The 13481-nt window shown below is 37.0% G+C and overlaps 1 pseudogene; it reads right to left on the bottom strand.

Moving 5' to 3' along the window:
* Nucleotides 1-268: 268 nt before the first annotated feature.
* Nucleotides 269-13481, bottom strand: part of LOC129150794 (60S ribosomal protein L19-like) — a 119092-nt pseudogene continuing 105879 nt past the window's right edge.

The raw sequence follows: 13481 nt of genomic DNA, 5'->3' as shown, positions 1-13481 counted from the left end.
ACTTGCTGCCCTGCCTCCACCTGTAGCTCTCGGCCACCTGCTTGTAGTTCACTGCCCCACCCTCCTGCAGATCCGTGATCTGGTCGTTACATGGTTGGTCATTATGCCTCACGGCATAACGGATAATTAGCATATTCCTCTCTTATTATATAGGACTTTTATTTATTTGTTTATTGATTTATTTATTTCTACATGAAGGCTACTTTTATTAAATGATTGAACCATGTAATTGACAAGGCCACTATGTACAGGTAAGAGAGGTGAAGTTTCATTTCTTGGTCTCTTCCTCCTTGGACAGTCTTAATGATTCCCTCCTTCTTGGCCTAAAGTCACTCTTCAAGGCAGTTGGGGGCTTCCTTGGTCTTAGACCTGTGGGCCTTAGCCTAGTCAGCTAGAAGCTTCTTGCCAGCCTTGTTTGCCTTCAGCTTTTGGATGTGTTCCATGAGAATCCACTAGTTTTTGAACACGTTATCCTTCACTTACAGGTACAGGCTGTGGTACATGTGGTGCTCAACCTTAGATTCACAGTATCTTCCAAGTAGCCAGCAAAGAATTCTCATCCTCCGCATCCAGGTTACTGTCTCAGGCATTCTAGCATTGGCAGTACTTTTCCACTTACCCATGCCCATATGCCTGTCCTTCCTGCTGGCCAAGGGTTTTTTCTAGCATTGACCCTGGGCATGAACAGTCACAGGCTTCAGGATGATCAGCCCATCTTTGATCAGCCTCCCAATCTGCTGATGGGAGTTGGCATTGGTGACAAGCCTCTTTTTTTAAATATACTAGAGGCCTGGTGCACGAAATCCATGCACGGGGGTGGGGGTCCCCTCAGCCCAGCCTGCAACCTCTCCAATCCGGGACCGCTGGCTCCTAACTGCTCACCTGCCTGCCTGATCAGCCCTAACTGCCCACTGCAAGAATTATCACCCCTAACTCCTCTGCCTGCTGGCCTGATAGCCCCTAACTGCCCCCCCTGCTGGTCTGGTCACCTCCAACTGCCCCCCTCTGCTGGCCTGATCATCCCTAACTGCTCCCCCCGCCACTGGCCTGGTCACTCCCAACTGCCCACCCCTGCTGGCCTGATCGCCCCACGCAGCCTGCTGTTCAGTCCTTTGGTCATCCCTCACTAACCCCCTTGCCAGTCTGGTCACCCCATGCAGCCTGCTGTTTGGTCGTCCGTCTGGTTGTTTCAGTCGTGATGGCCCTTGGCTTTTTGTATATTAGGATATTTTATTGATTTCAGAGAGGAAGGGAGAGAAAGAAAGAGAGAGATAAACATCAATGATGAGAAAGAATCATTGATCAGCTGCCTCCTGTATGTCCCCCTTTGGGAATGGAGCCCGCAATCCTGGAATGTGTCCTGACCAGGAATCCATCCATGACCTCCTGGTTCATAGGTCGATGCTCAACCACTGAACCAAGCTGGCCAGGGGAGGGAAGCCTCTTCTGAAGCCTGAGCCTACTCATGGCTGTAGCCACAGTGGTCTAAAATATTGTTTTTAATTATTATTCCTATACTAGAGGCCCAGTGCACTGATTTGTGCACCGGTGGGGTCCCTTGGCCTGGCCTGCAGGGATCAGGCCAAAACTGGCTCTCCAAAATCCCCCAAGGGGTCCTGGATTGTGAGAGCACTGTTCTCGGGTGACACACCCTGGAATCAAGCTCCCTACTCTCTGGTTCTGGGTGTGTCACCCAAGAACCGCAGCTGCCAAGTCATCATAGCTCAGCAGCTCCTGCATTGAGCATCTTCCCCCTGGTGGTTAGTGTGCATCATAGCTACTGGTTGGAGCATCTGTTCTCTAATGGTCATTGTGCGTTATAGCTACAGGTCAGATGGTCTGACGGTTCGATGGTCATTTAGGCTTTTATATATATGGATAACTACATAAGCCCAAAGCACATCGTGGTGTATATAAAATTTTACAAGATTATTTAATTTAACTGATTTTATATAATTTTTTTCTATTTTTGCATGTTTTGGGCAACATTTTAGTTGAGTTTATGCATGGCTCTAATTTCAACCAATTATCTTTTTAATGAGCACTCACTTTTCCAATAGTTTACAATTATAAACAATGCTGCAATAAACATGTTTATGCTTGTTTCTGACAAATTTTAAAGATACATTTCTGGAAGGGGAAATAATGAAACAAAAGTATAGGCATAACAATTTTTAAAATTAAAAAAAAATATATTTCCAAATACCTTTCCATAAAGTTTGTGAAAACTAATATTCCTATCAGTGGTTTAGCCAAGGCCCATCCTAGAAAAAATATTTTTGTAAAAAAAAACAACAACAAAAAAACCCCACACAAACAAAATATATTTGATCTTTACTAGTTGAATTGTAATGAGGATAAAATTTTAGTAATACATTGGTTAACTCTATTTTTTATTTTGTGGATTATCTGTTCATTTATTTTTAATATTTATTAGATAGTGCTGTTTTTTTGGACTCAAACTATAAATTAAAAAGAATACCATAAGTCTATTATAAAAATTGTAAAATTTGTCTTATTTTTTGTTTACTTTGAAACTTTAATATATTATTTTGACATTTAGAAATTTCATTTAATGTTATAAAACCTGTTGATTTCTCATTTGTGAATTCCTTCATTGTTTAGAAATTTAGAGAGATTCTACACAATCATAGACTTTATATTTATCTAAAATGTTCTATTAGATGTTTTGATTTAACATTTTAAGCAATAAGGAAATACTTTTAGCAATGAATAGAGACAAATAATTATCTAGAAATATTTAACTAACATTTCAGCATCATTTAGTAAGCATTCATGCAAGAAACTTTTGAATCATGATGTCAATTTAATCAGATTCCAAATTCTTGTTTTGATGTTTTTCTGAGCCATGAATCTATCTTGATCTGTTTTTATTTTTTATTTCATAGCAATTCACACTTTTAGATTATAAAGCTGAACAATACATTTTAATATTTTATAGCACAGGGGTCCACCAGCTCTTTTTTTTTTTTTTTTTAAGGTGTCATGAGCGGCTTTTTGCATTTAATTCAAATGTGCATTTTTATGTTTACAGAGCATCAACTTAGCCTTTTTGCTTTAAATTACTCTTCTTTGATTGTTCTTTTTTGGAGGTGACATATTTTACTATTATCAAACATGTAACTAATAAATTTCAAGACTAAACGTTTGAAAAGACACGCCAGTGAAGTTTTGTGCCCATTGTCACTCAACAAGCCAGTAAATTATAGATCTGGAATCAGAACTCATGTTATTACAAATTTCCAGCCTGATGCTTCACCCACTGAAATTCATAGCTGTATTGTTTATAGGCTGAGAAAGGCCCCACTGGGGGGCTCCTGGCTCACAGGGAGCTTTTCCTATGCACTGTGGAGAGAGAGCCTCCCTATTGGCTTGCTACAGTTTCTTAAAGCTTCCATCCCAGAAAAAGAAGGCACACAGGACAATACCCTGGCCATGCCATCTTATCTTTGTGAGTAGGAAGGTAAAACAATGCTCAAAATCTCTATTGAGAATGCTATTACAGAAATAGACAGTCTCTCAGAGGGTAGGCGGAGGTTGAAAAGGGCAAGTTCCTGGAATGTTATGGGGCCTAATGATATGTCTGTGATATAAAACAGTTTCTGATGTTTTCCAAGTGGGTTATTGTTCATGTTTAAGTGATTATAGCAGTGATTTAAGCCAAACTAAATATTCTCTTTCCATGGTTTATTTCAATCATTCTAATCCCTAGTCATGCAAACCTGTCCAATTTTTATTTTTCTCCTTATGTGGGTATTTGGCCATGTGGGCAAAATTCACTGGGTGAAAATAGTGTGGAAACACAAAAACAAACCAACAAAAAGAACAATGCAGGCAAAACTGTGTGGTTGGTAGGAGGTGGGGGGCAGGATTGATTGCAAATGTTCTAAGAGAAAAATGACACATCTGACTGGGCATCAGAAGTCATTTCTTGCCAATAAAATTTCTGAAGCTGTGGAATCATCTCTAAAAGAAATGATTGAAACCTCTTGTCTGAGCCACTTACAATTGCACCTAATAAAGCTTTTGAGAGCTCTATACTGTTAGTAAGAGATGATGACCTAATAAGTTCAGTCCATTGATTCTGTGATAGTCTTGGCAAGACCTACTCATGGAATAACTTCATAATCAAATCTAAGATACCCTAAAAGCACTATATAAATTCATGTCTTCAATGTGAGATGACTATTAGATACATCTTTGTATTTAAAAAATAGGTTGTTGTGTTTTTTTTCTCACAAAAGAATGTATTCATTCTTAGCACTGGAGAAATGATTTGAAAAATAAAATACAAACACAAAACAGTGATATATCAAACTATAATACACAACAGCCCGGATGCTTTGTTACAGCTGTTGGTGGTGTTATTTTCAGAAATATAAAACCATGTTAGAGACCCAATTATTATTTTATCAAAATAAAAGTGAAGGAGAAAGAAGATAATACTCTAAGCTGACAATTTGCATATTACATTTTAATGTGACGTGATTTAAAACAGCTGATCTATTAAACACTAAAATTAGACTTTACAACCAAATAACCAATTCTACCTTGACTTTAGCATTGCCTCTGGCACCTTTATAATATGAATATCTGAACAAAATTATAAAAGCCTCCCTTTTGGTGCCTGGGAAATGTACTATTAGATATTCAAGGCTAGGATTTCCAGTATGAAAAGTAATATAGGGCTGACTGAGACTTGTGTAGGTTTACAAAAAGATGCAATTGGCAGCTCCCCCCTTTTACCAAATATTGATTCCTTTTCTAAGTTCTTTTATGTTCTAAATTAACCCCAGAATTTCCACCTTGACTTCTTTAGTTTCAATGAGAAATGACACACAGACACTTGCCTGTTAAACTGTCATGTGGGACAGAATTTGGTTTCTGTCATCATAAGCTCAGAGCCATAGAGAGAGCTTCCAAGTGGTAAAAGGAAAGGAAATTGGGTGGAAGAACTGAAGATATTTTTCTCTTATGAATTAGCACAAATACAGATTTATAGCCTACACATGTGTTTTGTTTTTACTGATGGTTGTAACTAGGGACACCTGTAAGACAGAGCCAAAGGGGAAGAATTAAAAATAAATGGAAGAAAAATGTAATAATAAGCTGCACTTCAGGGCTTGATTTGAAGCCTAGTATGTGGGACTTTAAAATTCTCCTTTCCTGGAAAATGTTTTATCATTTAGCTTATGTAATTTAGCATACAGTATGAAAAGCCGAAATATAACACCGTTTTTAAAAAGGATTTTTTCCGTATTTCCAACAGAAATGTTGAGCTAAGTGTAGAATTTGTGGGATCAGTTAGCTTATAAATAATGATCCTTTATGCTGGCATTGGGAAATCCGTGTTCCCACAGCTAGTTCAATAAAGCAATTAATATCAATAAATGCTGAAGAAAGCAAATTTCTGTTCACTTTTGTCTGGATTAGTTAACATGAGAAAAATCTTATCCCTCTCCTGGAGCATTTAACCTTCTCATAGGAAGCCATTCTAATGAGAGGGAAATAAAGAATGTTTTTGACGTATGGTCCTCTTGTCAAACACTGTCTACTTTTTATAACATAATTGACCTTTCTTCTTCCTCCAGAAATTTTTCAAAGTGGTTTCTTTTTAAATCAGGTTTGCGTGACAAACTCATATTGTAAATACATCTAAGCATTTTTTCTAATATCCCTAAATTTACTTTCTGTATAGATGAATTTCCTTAAAGGAAATATAACTTCCAATCTTCAGATAGAAGATTGGGGGAACTTTGCTAGTTCCCCCAAACTGACAAACACATTCTGTTTTTTAATAAATTTGAGCAGGGGGGTGTTTGAAAGAAAGCAATTTTTCTGTGCCATGGCATGTTTTACTGACTTTCTTGAAAACAGTCTACACAGTGAAAAAATGCTTTGTCAAGGTGATGGGTGAAGTATAATAGATCCCATTGATAGATGCAGACTTGCGCATTCAAACTTCCAAAGATCAACAGGCAGTAAACCAGTGTCAGGGAATAGCCCTGAACTTTCACTACATTTGGCAAAATTTTTGTGATTTCACATACAAGCAGTAAAAAGCATAAAAGATATTATCCTGTAGTGTCCAGGAAATGTGGTAATAAGGTAAAAGTTGAAATGCGTTCTTGGCATACGAAGTCCATGGCTCATGCTTGATTTGTAACATACCCAGTTTCGTCAGAGTTGGCATTAGGTGCACTCTCTCTGACAGTATGGTGATAACATTCTGCAGGAGTTGAAGCTGCCAATTCTTACACCTTCATTCTACTAGCAAAGGATTTTGAAATAAAAAATCAATATTTCTACAATACCATGCTCCTTTGCTAGTTCCCCCAAACTGACAAAGCCATTCTGCTTGTTAATAAATGTGAGCAGGAGAAATAGTTAACTCTAAATGTACTTAACTAAATGAATGTATTTGTACATTTTATACACTGAGTGGCCAGATTATTATGATCTCTGAATGCATAATAATCTGGCCATTCAGTGTATATCCTATATAATAAAAAGCTAATATGCAAATTGTCCCCTCGACCAGGAGTTCGACCAGCAGGCAGGCCAGCCAACCGCCCATGTCCCCTCTCCCTGGCCAGGCTGGCCGGACCCCAGCCATGCACAAATTCATGCACCGGTCCTATTCAGAGATCATAATAATCTGGCCACTCAGTGTATATACCAAAGCTATATACAGTTAAAATGTGTGATGAAGTGCCTATTACTTAGTCACAAACAGATGATAGTTTAATTTTGAAATGGAGTAGACATCACAAATCAATGGCTTAAAACTCAAAAACTTTAATATTATTACTCTCATTTCAATAGGTTAAAGATATTGCCATTCTGTTTATGGGGATTAAATAAGCAAGAAGACAAGATTTCTTATAGTAATTATATTTAAAAATTACATTACAGTACAGCAAGTGACAGCTTTTTTAAAAGAAGCTAAATATTTACTTCTGAAATGTGAGATGGATATACTTTATGTAGAGAAAGAATAAATAATTCTGTATGAAAAAAATAAGAAAACTGTTAGTATTTATTGTTTTTAATTTTTACATTAGTCATTCAAAAATATTTTTGTTTCTAATCCAATTAAAAAGTATATTTGAAAATATTTTACATGTAAATTGAATTTTGTTCAAAAGTGGATAGTATTCTTGATGTTTATATCAGGGGATTAAGTAATACGTTAAAGTACTATGTATATTATGTAAACTTTTATTTCGAGATAATTGTAGATTCACATGCAGTTGTGAAAAATAATGTATAGTCTACTGTTTCTGGGTAGAGTGATCTAGATAACTGATAGGTAGGTAGGTAGGTAAATAGATAGATAGATAGATAGATAGATAGATAGATAGATAGATAGATAGACAGATAGATATTAATAGATCATATTGGTTGATTGTATTATTGAGATTACCTACATTTTTGCTGATTTTCTGTATAGCAATTCTATCAGATCCTAAGATTTTTTTTAAGTCATCAACTATAATTGAGAATTTGTCTATTACTCCTTTCAGGTATACAAGATTTTGGTTTGTATTTAAAAGGTTTATAGTTATACTTAGGGAAGAGGAGGAGGGAGAGATGAGTCTATTTAAATTTAGTGCCATACAGTCTATTTTAACCTTTAAAATACTTTTTTTTTCAGAAATTTGATTGAAAAATACTTCAACAGGGTAAATGGCAATGGTAGAAATAATAGAATATGAGGAATAAGAGGTTGGAGAGATAAGAATCGGTCTGATGTCAATAATATAGACACCATTGGCTAAAAGAATAAAAGTGGAAAATTCATATGAAGGCCATATGAAGATCTAAGAAATTTAGAGATTGCAACAAATAAGTCAGAAAATATAATAATGATACAAAATAGAGGGATTACATATATACAGTTAATTGTTATATGATGAAGGTAGTACCACAATTTAGTGACAAAAACTTCAATAAATAGTGTTGGGTCAATTGTATATTCAAATAGGAAAAAAAAAAAAAAAAGAACTTTGACCAAGACTTCACAGCATAGTCAATGACCAACTCCAGATGGATCATAGTGTACATTTGTAAAGTAATAGACTAACGATAACTTAGGAGAAGGCCTTCATAAACTGAAGGCAGGCAAAGCTTTCTTAAACAGAACAACAAAAAAAGACTAATCATAAAAGAAAATATTTGTAATTTGGACTGTATTAGGCTTTAAAACTTATGGTCATCATAAAGCAATATTGAGAGAGTGAAAAGACAAGCCAAGAGTAGGAAAAGAAATCTGCAATACATATATACTACAGTGGACCCTTAGCTAGACTATATAAAATAATCTTACAATTAAGATAAACGCAGGTAACCATTTGCAAAACTTTCAAAAGACCTGAATACTACTTTATAAAAGAGATCCTGCAAATGGTTAATAAGCCTATGAAGAGTTGCCCAACTTTATTATTCATCAAGGAAATTAAAAATGAAACAAAGGTGAAATATATTACATATCCACCAGAATGATCAAAATGAAAACAGTTTAAAAATATGAAATTATGGAAGAGGTGTGGGGCAAATGAAATTCTTATACATTATAGCAGACAATTTTAATGTATACTTTTTATACATTATTCCTTAACAATATTAGTTCTATCACAGTAAAAATATTTGGCAGTGCCTATTAAAATGAGTGCACACATAATCAACTGTTTAGTTGAGGTGGACCAACCTTGCTAGGAGTGAAGGCTTTTAACTGAAAGAGTAACATAAAAACAATCAAACCATGTTTGTCTCACATCTGCATCATCAATGGAGTGGAACCTCAGCATTATCCCAAGATTGTGACTATTAATCCCCAGGCTGAAATGGCAAGACAATCATCTGCCTGAACGCCGATTCAGGAACAACTACTCTCAAGATTCTAATTTTACAATTTCAGAAATAAGAGATAGGATTGCACAACCTCAAAAAGTACATTGCACATTTAAAAAATAATGCCACATACTGGGAATATCCACACTTGCTATACCCCCTTTTATTCCAAAAAGCTTGTAAGAGATTTAACTGTGATACTTAATCAATCACAATTTGCTAATGATATCAAAGTGGCAGATTCAAGTGCACTTTAGATCATTTGAAAAGCCTTTTATTTTTCATGTACTCCTTTTGTCTGGTGTAGAATAACCTTTAAAACTGTGTCTCAACCCTCTCTTTAGTGAAAAGACAGAGACTAATCACAAATGGGAACTGATTGCTGTTCACCAAACTTGAAATAAAATGCAAGTCTAAAGCTTCATATTCAGACAAGATGGAGTCCTCTTATCTCATATTGAAATGATTGCTGCCTCTCTCCCCACCCTCTGACATCCATTATCACATTAAGGACATCTTTACTGGGAGGGGAAGGAACTGTAAATTTAAATTTGATAGCCATTTTAGTTCTACAAAATGTTCCTTTAATTTTTGTTTGCTTTACCTGATCTCCAGCATGTCTCTTCTTTCTCCAACCTATGTTCTCTAAATTTCCTTAGGAATTATTGGCATTGACATGGTCTCTACTTAAAAATAATTTAAATCCTGGCATTGTTTATGAAAAGAAAATGTTGTTTAATTAGCTGTTGCTGAATTCCTTGCCATTTTCCAGCAACACATCTGTCCAAAACTCTCCACTTACTCTTCATGTCAGAGCTTACACATTAGATTTCTTCTGGGTTATTTCATGCCAACAATAGCTTTTATTTGATCTGAAGTGTGCGTTTGTATATGTGTGTGTTATTTCAAGCACATACATACTATACTAGCATAATCATCCAGATTTTTGTCTTCTCTTGAACATAATCAAAAGGGCCAACATTCTTTCAGAGAAATTGCTTTTCTTATGTAGCAACTATTACCTTCTAGAGCTTGTTGTTGCTGTTTTTCCTACTCAGCCCTTTTTATTCATGAGTGTTTTCTTTCTACTTCCTATGTGCGTTCTTGTTTGTCCATCAGAATTTATACATTTAACAACTCATTTTGTTGTCAGCAAAACAGTACCAGGTGTTAGACCTCGGTTCAGCAACCTCGGTATTTGAGTTCTGGCTAAGAAAGAATTCAGAGCCAAGACTCAAACTATAAGAGGAAGCTTATTTAGAAAGTTACAGAGGTAGAAGAAGTGAGCTGTAGAATAAATGGGCTCAGGAAAGAAGTTACAAAGTCAAAAGAAGGGCACTTGGAGCTTAGGAGAAAGAGGAAAGGCAAGGAGAACTGGGCTGGGGAAGGACGTGGGGAAAGGCAGAGGCTGCTCTGTAGAGAGAGCAGCACTGGGTCCTGTGGCTAGAGGGTATTTGTCTGGAGGACACATGGGAGGATCCCAATAGAATACTCATCAGCTTTCCAGATGTGTCCTTTCAAGATCATGGTCTCCACTGATTGGTCAGGGCAGGGGGGCTGGGGGGGTTAGGCATTAATCAAAAAAGCAGGTTCCAATATCAGTGTGGCATCACTTGTTTTGTTTTTGCTGCTTTTCTGGGCCTGGTGCTGAAACATAACTGAGGCCTAGTTGTACTTAATGTGGGTCAGAACTCATTGTCTCAGGGGGTTTATGCTTAAGGGCTATTCTCTGGCCACCTTCTTTCCCCTCTAAGGGGGTCTAACCCGCATGTTCGGCAACATGCCAGGGGAGGAAAGGCTACCCTAGGGGCGATGTCCTTGTTGTCCCAGTTCTGCCCATTGCTAAACCCCTGGGGCTTTCCCCACTGATGACCTTCTGTACCTGGCCCATCGTCCATGCTCTGTTCATACCTGTCTAACTGTCTACCACAATTTCAATCAAGGATATTGAGGATGACATTGTTACTTTTTTTTTTTTTTTACATACTAGTTTGCTATAACAGGATATGACTGAGAAACAGCTAGATGGAAGAGATGCATAAGGCAAGGTATGTGGGAAGGGGTGCAGAGCTTCTATGGCCTCCAGAAATGTGCTAAACTTCCAGAAACTCTATATTCACCAACCCTGAAACTCTCTGAACCCCATCCTTTTTGGGAGATACATTTTTAATAAATTACTTTGAAATAAAAATGTATTGCTTCTAAAGCTGCTCTCAAGTAACCACATTTTTAGAGAAATTTAACTGTTCAGGCAAATCAGTTCTGCTTGTTTGTTGTAACTTTAATATATAAATATAATTTAATTAATATATAAATTTGAATGTAAATTTGTACAAGAGCATTTTAATTTTTCTACCAACATACCTTATAACTATTGGTTATTGTACAAGACAAAAATGGCTTCATGATGTGTATTTAAAAAATTTCAAAACACATGCTTATATATTTTATAGCTGTAGATTTAATAATAAGGAAAGAAATAATTTCAAAACTACCTCTTCATTACTAATTGATTGATTCAAAGTTTCACATGGACATAGTGTTCTTTTCTATCAAATGCAGCCATGTTAAATCTAATTACTGTTAATTCTGTGGACATGTGCTTTGATATGTTGCAGCAGTTTTTAAAGCCTGAGATTTAAAACTCTGAAAAATTCTAATGCCTCTCTGATATCCTTTATTGCAATATCCATGTATATGCTTTTATTGGCTAAAAATGCACAAACAATGGTTAGTATCAAAGCAGTGACTTTGACTGCAATGGTGCTCAGACTAGACCTTTGATATCTGGGAGATGCCACAGGCAAGGGCTCCCAGTCTTGCTTTGCCCCCTTTGAAGTTCTCCTCTCTCAGGGAGTCTTGGCATCGGCAACCACCTCTGCTGCTATTGCTAAAGTTCTTGCCCTCACCTCAGCCAAGCCTGAGCTAGGCCCCCACCTACCCACCCCCCTGCGACAATGGAGAGCCTGGACCACCCAGAGTGTGCACCTGCACCCTAGGGTTCAAGACAATTGCTTGACACATTATCTTCCCCAACAGTCTTCTTCTAAACTCTTTATTTAATTGAGTTGACTCATCATGCATTCAATTGTGTAAGCCTGCAGTCCAAACATTGCTTTTATTCTTTTCTCTTACTCACCCTCTCTACAAATACATAAAAGTTCTCAATTCCTATCTTACTCCAATTTTCAGCAGCATTTGACACAATAGAGCACACAAATTACACAAATTTTAACAGTACCTTTTTTTTTTTAGGACACTAGATTCTTATTTGTTCTCTCACTTAGTAGTCACTCCTCAATCTCTTGTAGTTCTCTCTTCTCTTAACCTCTTAATGTTGGAATTCCTCACAGCTCAGTCCCCAACCCTTTCCTCTCCTATCCCCTCCCCTCCCCTCCCCTTCCATTTCCTTCCCTTCCCCCTTCTCTTTTCTTCTTTCACTTTCTTTTTATCCCATCCATTCTCATGGCTTTAAATATTATCTCTACAAGGATGGCCATCACATTTTGTCTCAAGTCAAGGTATCTTTCCACAGTCCAGATGTATATATCCATCTCTGTTTGGACATTCAATAGACATCCCAATTTAACATGTCCAAAAGTAAAACTTCTGATCTCTCCCAAAACTGCTCTAAGCTCACCTTTCCTATTTCACTTCATTGTAACTCCATTCACCCTACGGCCACATCATAAAAGTGTCTTCCCTCACACTTAATATCCAGTCCCTCAGAAATCATATTAGCTTGAAATTTAAAATAAATCCTATTTCTAACCACTTTTCAGGCCTTCACTGTTACAACCCCAGACACAGCCACAATTGTCTCTTTCCAGAGTCTCTTAAAATTTTCCCAGTTCATTTTTATACCCCTACAAGTTAGTCTTCATGAAACAATCAATATGAAATATTTAAACATGGAAGTCCAGTCACAACATCCCCTCAAAGCCCTTTCTCAGTGTAAAGTTGATGTACTTAAATGGTCTATAAGGCCTAAATGACCGAGGTTTTATTGCCACTCTGACATCCCTGATCTTCCTGTTACTCTAACGTGCTAGGTGTATTTCTTCTGCCTTAGGGTCTTTGTGCTATGGTTCCCTCTACCAGCTATGCTGTTCTACCAGTTTTAACATGGTTAACTCTCACCTTCTTCAAGTCTTCTTCAAATCACCTGTTCTCTGGGGCACCAAGTTTTCCACTTAATTTACTCTGTGACCCAGGCAGCATAGATTCCCTTCTTCAGTTCCAATATCTGCAGGTGGGTGTGACAATGATCCTCTCTTTACCTTTAATGACCTTTGGAAGTTCAGAGGCGGCATTCATAAGTAGCCTTTTCAAGTTCAGAGAGAGAAAATAATGATTTTTCAATGGTCTCCTCATGAATGTCTAGGAATCTCCTTATAATGGGGAGTGCTATATATGTATATCCTCTAAGGATAATCTCGTTTTGCAGAATTGATGATACAGGCTCAAACAGAAGACACTGATGGCTCTTTTGCCAACTGAAGTACATTTCCACAGCAGCTGTGCAGGAACTCTCAGCTGCTGCAAGACACTCTTGTATTTAGATACCACTGTGTGCATGATGAACCATGCAGCTAGATTAAATCATT

Source organism: Eptesicus fuscus, chromosome 11 (genome assembly GCF_027574615.1).
Source record: "Eptesicus fuscus isolate TK198812 chromosome 11, DD_ASM_mEF_20220401, whole genome shotgun sequence".
NCBI lineage: Eukaryota > Metazoa > Chordata > Mammalia > Chiroptera > Vespertilionidae > Eptesicus > Eptesicus fuscus.
Note: the sequence above shows the minus strand (reverse complement) of the source record. Positions and strands in the feature narration are given on the sequence as shown.